Source organism: Leucoraja erinacea, unplaced genomic scaffold (genome assembly GCF_028641065.1).
Source record: "Leucoraja erinacea ecotype New England unplaced genomic scaffold, Leri_hhj_1 Leri_1733S, whole genome shotgun sequence".
In the NCBI taxonomy this organism is placed as follows: Eukaryota; Metazoa; Chordata; class Chondrichthyes; order Rajiformes; family Rajidae; genus Leucoraja; species Leucoraja erinaceus.
The window spans coordinates 7501-14814 of NW_026576038.1; the positions used below are offsets into that span (position 1 = coordinate 7501).

The 7314-nt window shown below is 54.5% G+C and overlaps 1 pseudogene; it reads left to right on the top strand.

Annotated features, from left to right (window-relative positions):
* The window catches only part of LOC129716141 (myosin-6-like), a 12178-nt pseudogene extending 5385 nt beyond the window's left edge, over nucleotides 1-6793 (top strand).
* Nucleotides 6794-7314: the final 521 nt, after the last annotated feature.

The following is a 7314-nucleotide window of genomic DNA, read 5'->3' on the forward strand; positions in this document are numbered from 1 at the left end:
TCGGACCGATCCTGTTACTGCTATCCAAATGTGCCGCTATCTCATCTTTTATAATTGACTCCAGCATCTTCCCCACCACTGATGTCAGGCTAACTGGTCTATAATTCCCCGTTTTCTCTCTCCCGCCTTTCTTACAAAGTGGGATAACAAAGCGGGCCATGCCTGGTTCTAGACCCGGACTGGTGTGGAGGGTTGTGGGCCAATCGCACGGACAGGTGGCACGTGTGTGGGCTAGCAGGGATGGGTTGGGCCGAAGGGCCTGTGTCCGTGCTCTCTGACCCATATAACCAAACTTACAAAGTTCTTAAGGGGTTGGACAGGCTAGATGCAGGAAGACTGTTCCCGATGTTGGGGAAGTCCAGGACAAGGGGTCACAGCTTAAGGATAAGGGGGAAATCGTTTAGGACCGAGATGAGGAAAACATTTTTCACACAGAGAGTGGTGAATCTGTGGAATTCTCTGCCACAGAAGGTAGTTGAGGTCAGTTCATTGGCTATATTTAAGAGGGAGTTGGAGGTGGCTAAAGGGATCAGGGGGTATGGAGAGAAGGCAGGTACAGGATACTGAGTTGGATGATCAGCCATGGTCATATTGAATGGTAGTGCGGGCTCGAAGGGCCGAATGGCCTACTCGTGCACCTATTGTCTATGTTTCTATAACAATTACAGCACGGAAACAGGCCATCTCGACCCTTCTAGTCCGTGCCGAACACGTATTCTCCCCTAGTCCCATCTACCTGCACTCAGACCATAACCCTCCATTCCTTTCCCGTCCATATAACTATCCAATTTATTTTTAAATGATAAAAACGAACCTGTCTCCACCACCTCCACTGGAAGCTCATTCCACACCGCTACCACTCTCTGAGTAAAGAAGTTCCCCCTCATGTTACCCCTAAACTTCTGTCCCTTAATTCTCAAATCATGTCCTCTTGTTTGAATCTTCCCTATTCTCAATGGGAAAAGCTTGTCCACGTCAACTCTGTCTATCCCTCTCACAAGTCGGCCTACCTGATCGGTCTGGAGTTTAGAAGGATGAGGGGGGGGGGTTCTTATAGAAACATATAAAATTATAAAAGGACTGGACAAGCGAGATGCAGGAAAAATGTTCCCAATGTTGGGCGAGTCCGGAACCAGGGGCCACACAGTCTTAGAATAAAGGGGAGGTCATTTAAGACTGAGGTGAGAAAAACTTTTCCACCCAGAGAGTTGTGAATTTGTGGAATTCCCTGCCACGGAGGCCAAGTCACTGGATGGATTTATGAGGGAGTTAAGGATCTGTCCCATGGGCATGCGACTGCATGCGTCTAGCGCGACCAAACGCGGTGGCTTGAGACGTACGGCCTCACGGGGCCGGCGGTGCCACTTCCAACCGCGGAGGCGTCTGGAGTTGTACGGGGCTGGTCCTGACATCATACTCACCAATCAGCTGGGCAGGAGGCGGGCCCACTGAATTTGGACGTTGCATGGCGCCGGGCGGTGACGTCATCATGCAACGCCACGCGCTAGGCAAACGCCATCAAGGCGCTGCGTACGGCCTCAATGCGGCTGTGGGCCGGCAGGCCGTTGCCACGCGGGATTTTTGGACAGTGTCAGTTTTTCGGGGCCCCGGGCGGTGTGGACCAGCCCCGCACAACTCCGTACGGCCCCGGCAAGTGGGACCGGCCCCGCGAGGCCATACGGCTCAAGCGACCACGTTAGTTCGTGCTCGCCGCTAGCAGTCCCATGCTCGTGGGCCAGGCCCTTTAGATACAGCTCTAGGGGCTAGTGGGATCAAGGGATATGGGGAGAAGGCAGGCACGGGTTGTTGATAGGGGATGATCAACCTTGATCACAATGAATGGCGGTGTTGGCTCGAAGGGCCGAATGGCCTCCTGCACATATTTTCTACGTTTCTATAATTTTAAAGATCTCATAATTTTAAAGACCTGGTGACCTTTGCCCCCGCCCCTGTGCCGCAGAGCGCCTTTGACATCCTGGGCTTCACCGCGGAGGAAAAGGTCGGCATCTACAAGCTGACCGGAGCCATCATGCATTTTGGCAACATGCGCTTCAAGACCAAGCAGCGGGGAGGAGCAGGCCGAGCCCGACGGCACTGAGGGTATGGGGGGGCAGGGGGGAGTGGGGGCAGGGGGGAGGGAGGGGGAGGGGGGGCAGGGGGAGGGGGGGGGGGTGGGGGGGGGGGAGGGGGGGGGGGGGGGGAGGGGGGGGAGGGGGGGGGGGCAGGGGGGAGGGAGGGGGGGCAGGGGGGGCAGGGGGACGGGGGTCCGCGGGGGGGGGGGCAGGGTCTGCATCAACGGCGGGGGTCTCAGCAGGGGGGGGAAGGGCAGTGCCACCGTCACTCTGCATCAACATATCATCTCTCTCTCTCCCCGCCCGCCCCCCCCCCCCTCCACAGAGGCGGACAAGTCGGCCTACCTGATGGGTCTGAACTCGGCCGACCTGCTGAAGGGTCTGTGTCACCCACCGTGTCAAGGTGGCAACGAGTACGTCAACCAAGGGCCAGGACGTCCAGCAGGTAAAACCCCCCCCCCCCCTCTCCTCCTCCCGCCCCCCTCCTCCCCCCATCCCCCCCCCCTCCACCCACCTCCCCCTCCCAGCCCCCCCCTCCTCACCAGCCCCCTCTCCTCCTCCTCACCACCCCTCCCCACCTCCTCACTCACCCCACCCCCTCCTCACTGCTCCCCCCAGCCTCCTCCTCCCCCTAACCACCCCCCCCCTCCACTCCTGAAACCATGTGGTGTGTCACCCTCCTAGCGTGTGTGCGTGTGTGTGTGTGCGTGTGTGTGCGTGCGTGCGTGTGCGTGCGTGTGCGTGCGTGTGTGTGTGTGCGTGTGTGCGTGTGTGTGAGCGTGTGTGTGTGCGTGTGTGTGTGTGAGTGCGTGCGTGTGCGAGCGTGTGTGCGTGCGAGCGTGAGTGTGTGCGGGCGTGTGCCTGTGCGTGCGTGTGTGAAGTGCGTGTGTGTGTGTGCATGTTGTGTGTGTGTGTGTGTGTGTGTGTGCAGTGTGTGTGCGAGTGTGTGTGCGTGCGTGTGTGTGCGTGTTTTTGTGTGTGCGTGCGTGTGAGTGTGTGCGTGTGTGTGTGTGCGTGTGCGTGTGTGTGTGCGTGCGTGTGTGTGTGTGTGTGCGTGTGTGCGTGTGTGTGTGTGCGTGTGTGTGTGAGCGTGTGTGGTGTGCGTCGTGCGTGCGTGCGTGTGTGTGCGGTGCGTGTGGTGCGTGCTGTGTGTTGGTGCGTGCGTGTGTGTGTGTGTGTGTGTGTGTGTGTGTGTGTGTGCGTGTGTGTGCGCGTGTGCGTGGGCGTGCGTGTGTGTGTGTGCGTGTGTGCGAGCGTGTGTGGTGTGTGTTGTGTGTGCGTGGGTGTGTGTGGGTGTGCGTGTGTGCGTGCGTGTGTGCGTGCGTGTGTGTGTGCGTGTGTGGTGTGTGTGTGCGTGCGAGCTGTTGTGTGCGTGTGTGTGCGTGTGTGCGTGTGTGTGTGTGTGTGTGTGTGGGTGCGTGTGTGTGTGTGTGTTTTGTGTGTGTGTGTGTGTGTGTGCGTGTGTGAGTGTGTGTGTGTGTGCGTGTGTGTGGGTGTGTGTGTGTGTGTGCGTGTTTGTGTGAAGGTGGTTGTATTTGTGTGTGTCTGTGTGTGCGTGTGAGTGTGTCTGTGTGTGCGTGTGTGTGTGTGTGTGCGTGTGTGTGTGTGTGTGTGCGTGTGTGTGTGTGTGTGTGTGCGTGTGTGTGTGTGTGTGTGTGTGTGCGTGTGTGTGTGTGTGTGTGCGTGTGTGCGTGCCTGTGCTAACGTGCTGCTGCTCTGTGGGTAGGTGTCGTACTCAGTGGGTGCGTTGGCTAAGTCTGTTTATGAGAAGATGTTTAACTGGATGGTGGTGCGGATCAACCAGACGCTGGAGACCAAGCTGCCGCGACAATACTTCATCGGTGTGCTGGACATCGCCGGCTTCGAGATCTTCGACGTGAGTCTCCCCCAGAGCCACGCTCCCTCCCCCCGTGGAGTGAGGCTGCCACCCACACTGTCCCGTGTTGGGGTCCCGGTGCTGGCTGGGAGGGGGCTCTGCCCCGTTTCCGGGGTGACATTGGTGCCCGGCTGGCTTTAGAGAGGGAGGGGGAGGAGGGGGGGGGGCTACACGCAGTCTGCGAGCGACCTGGGGGATTTGCGGAACCGTAACCCCTGACACCCGCACTAATCAACATTCTCTCTATCTCTGCCTTCAATATATCCACTGACTTGTGGCAACGAATCCATCAGTCCCAGAGATACACGCACACTCACGCACATGCACACACACACGCACACACACACACACACACGCACACACACACGCGCACACACACGCGCGCACATGCACAACACGCATACACATCCACACGCACACACACACGCACACACACACACACACATACATACACATCCACACACACACACACACACACACGCGCGCGCGCACACACACATGCACACATACATACACATCCACACACACACGCACACACACGCGCGCGCACACACGCACACCACATACACACCACATGCACACACCACACGCACGCGCTCACACACACATGCACACACAAACGCGCACACACACACACACCCGCGCGAGTACACCCACACACCACACACACCGCACACTCATGCACGCACGCACACACACACACACACGCACACGCGCGCGCGAGTACACACACACATGCCCACACACAGACACTAACACGCGCGTACACACACACGCGAGTACACACACACGCGAGTATACACACACACACACACATGCACACACGCGCACACACACACGCACACACACGTGCACACACACACGCACACACAGATTCACCATCCTCTGACTAAAGATATTCCTCCTCATCTCCGTCCTTAATTCTGAGGCCGTGCCCTCTGGTTCTAGACTCCCCCACTAGTGGGAACATCCTCTCCACATCCACTCTATCCGGGCCGCTCACTATTTCGACAGTAACGTGCTTTAATCCCCAAGCTGTGCCCTCTGGTCCGGGACTCTCCCCCGTTAATGGCCATCTCTCTGCCCCACAGTTTAACTCCTTTGAGCAGCTGTGCATCAACTTCACCAACGAGAAGCTGCAACAGTTCTTCAACCACCACATGTTCGTGCTGGAGCAGGAGGAATACAAGAAGGAGGGCATCGAGTGGGAGTTCATCGACTTCGGCATGGACCTGCAGGCCTGCATCGACCTCATTGAGAAGGTGATCCGTCTATCCTGACCCCTGACCTCCGCCCCCTCCACCCTGACCTCCGCCCCCTCCACCCTGACCTCCGCCCCCTCCACCCGACCACTGATCCCTTTGCCCTCTGCAAGGCCCCTCTCTGTCTCTCTCTCTCCTCTCTCTCTCTCTCTCTCTCTCTCTCTCTCTCTCTCTCATCTCTCCTCTCTCTCTCTCTCTCTCTCTCTCTCTCTCTCTCTCTCTCTCTCTCTCTCTCTCTCTCTCTGTCTTTCTCTGTCTCCTCTCTGTCTCTCTCTGTCTGTCTCTCTATCTGTCTCTGTCTCTCTCTCAATTTCAATTCAATTAAAAAACTTTATTGGCATGATAAAAAAACATTGTTATATTGCCAAAGTATAAAACATGACATAGAAACATAGAAAATAGGTGCAGGAGGAGGCCATTCGGCCCTTCGAGCCTGCACCGCCATTCAATATGATCATGGCTGATCATCCAACTCAGTCTCCCGTACCTGCCTTCTCTCCATACCCCCTGATCCCCTTAGCCACAAGGGCCACATCTAAATCCCTCTTAAATATAGCCAATGAATTGGCCTCACTACCTTTGTGGGCAGAGAGTACAGAGATCCCCACTATCTGTGTGAAAAAGTTTCATATCTCGAGTTTAAAAGATTTCTCACTATATTCCTTAAGCTGGACCCCTTTGTCCTGGACTTCCCAAACATGGAACAATTTCCTGCAGTTCTAGCCTGTCCCACCCCCTTAAGACGTTTGTAAGTCTGGATAAGAGCCCCCCTCAACTTCTAAAGTCTAGCGGAGTACAAAACCGAGTCTATCCAGTCTTTTTCATATGAAAGTCATGAATCCCAGGGAATCAGTTATGTTGAACCTCTCTCTGTACTCCCTCTACGGCACGAATGTCCTTCCTCAGATTAGGAGACCAAAACTGTATGCAATACTCCAGGTGTGGTCTCATCAAGACCCTGTACAACTGCAGTAGAACCTCCCTGCGTCTCCATTATCAAAGCCTTTGCGATGAATGGGGACGTGGGGAATGGTACGAGACATTCGCGTTTGAATTCACGTCCGGCGAGACACCTGCCCATGCCACTTTCAATGACGGGCTGGACGCAGACACCCAGGTCTCGTTGCATTCTTCCTTTTCCTAGATCGGCCACCATTAGATACTAGTTACTTTACTGTCTGTTGCCACCAACAGTAACAGGACATTTATAAATATAAGGCATCTGGCCCAGCATTTGCCACGCGCGCAGGCCTATCCCAGTCACCTTGCAGCCTCACTAAGCAACGTCCTCACAACAACAATGCCCCAAGCTTTAGCGTCATCCGCAAAATTGGAGCTGTTGCATTACAATTCCATCGCAAAATATTAATATATATTGGAAATAGCGTGCGTTGGTCCCAGCATGAGCCTTGCGGTACCCCACTCTAGGCAACTCCAATGCCAGTCTGAAAAAGGACTCGTTTGATCTCAGCTATAACTCTTTGCGTCCTGTTTACTAGCGCAGTATTTTCTATTCCGAAGAATCACTACTGATCCCGCCAATACCAGTGGCGTTAATGTTTGTGAAAATATTAGCAGCCTGAGTGCGGGACCTTAGCGAGAGCCCTCGGAAAGCCCTTATGAGTGAATTTTACCATGGGTCAGTAAACATCCACAGAAGTTCTCGCTTATCCACTTACTAGTTTACATCCGAAAAATTATAGGAAGATAGAAAGACAATGAGCGTGTACCCTTCGAAAATCCATGAGACTTAGTTCAGTGATTTCACCACTTTCCAAATGTGCTGCTATCCCATTTTTAATAATTGACAGACTCTAGCCAGTTTACCCACTACGATATTAGACAAAACTGCGTCTGTATAGTTCAACCGTGGTCGCTCTCCCTCCCTTTTTAAAAGTGGTGGGTTACAATAGCTACCCTCCAATCCTCAGTAACTACTCAAGATTCTAAAGAGTTTTGCAAAATGATCACAATAATATCCACTATTTCTGGGGCTATTTCCTTAAAGCATTCTGGGGCTGCAGCATATCAGGTCCAGGGGATTATCGGCCTTTAACCCATTCAACTACCCAACACCACTTCCCGGCTAACCTGGATTAAACTC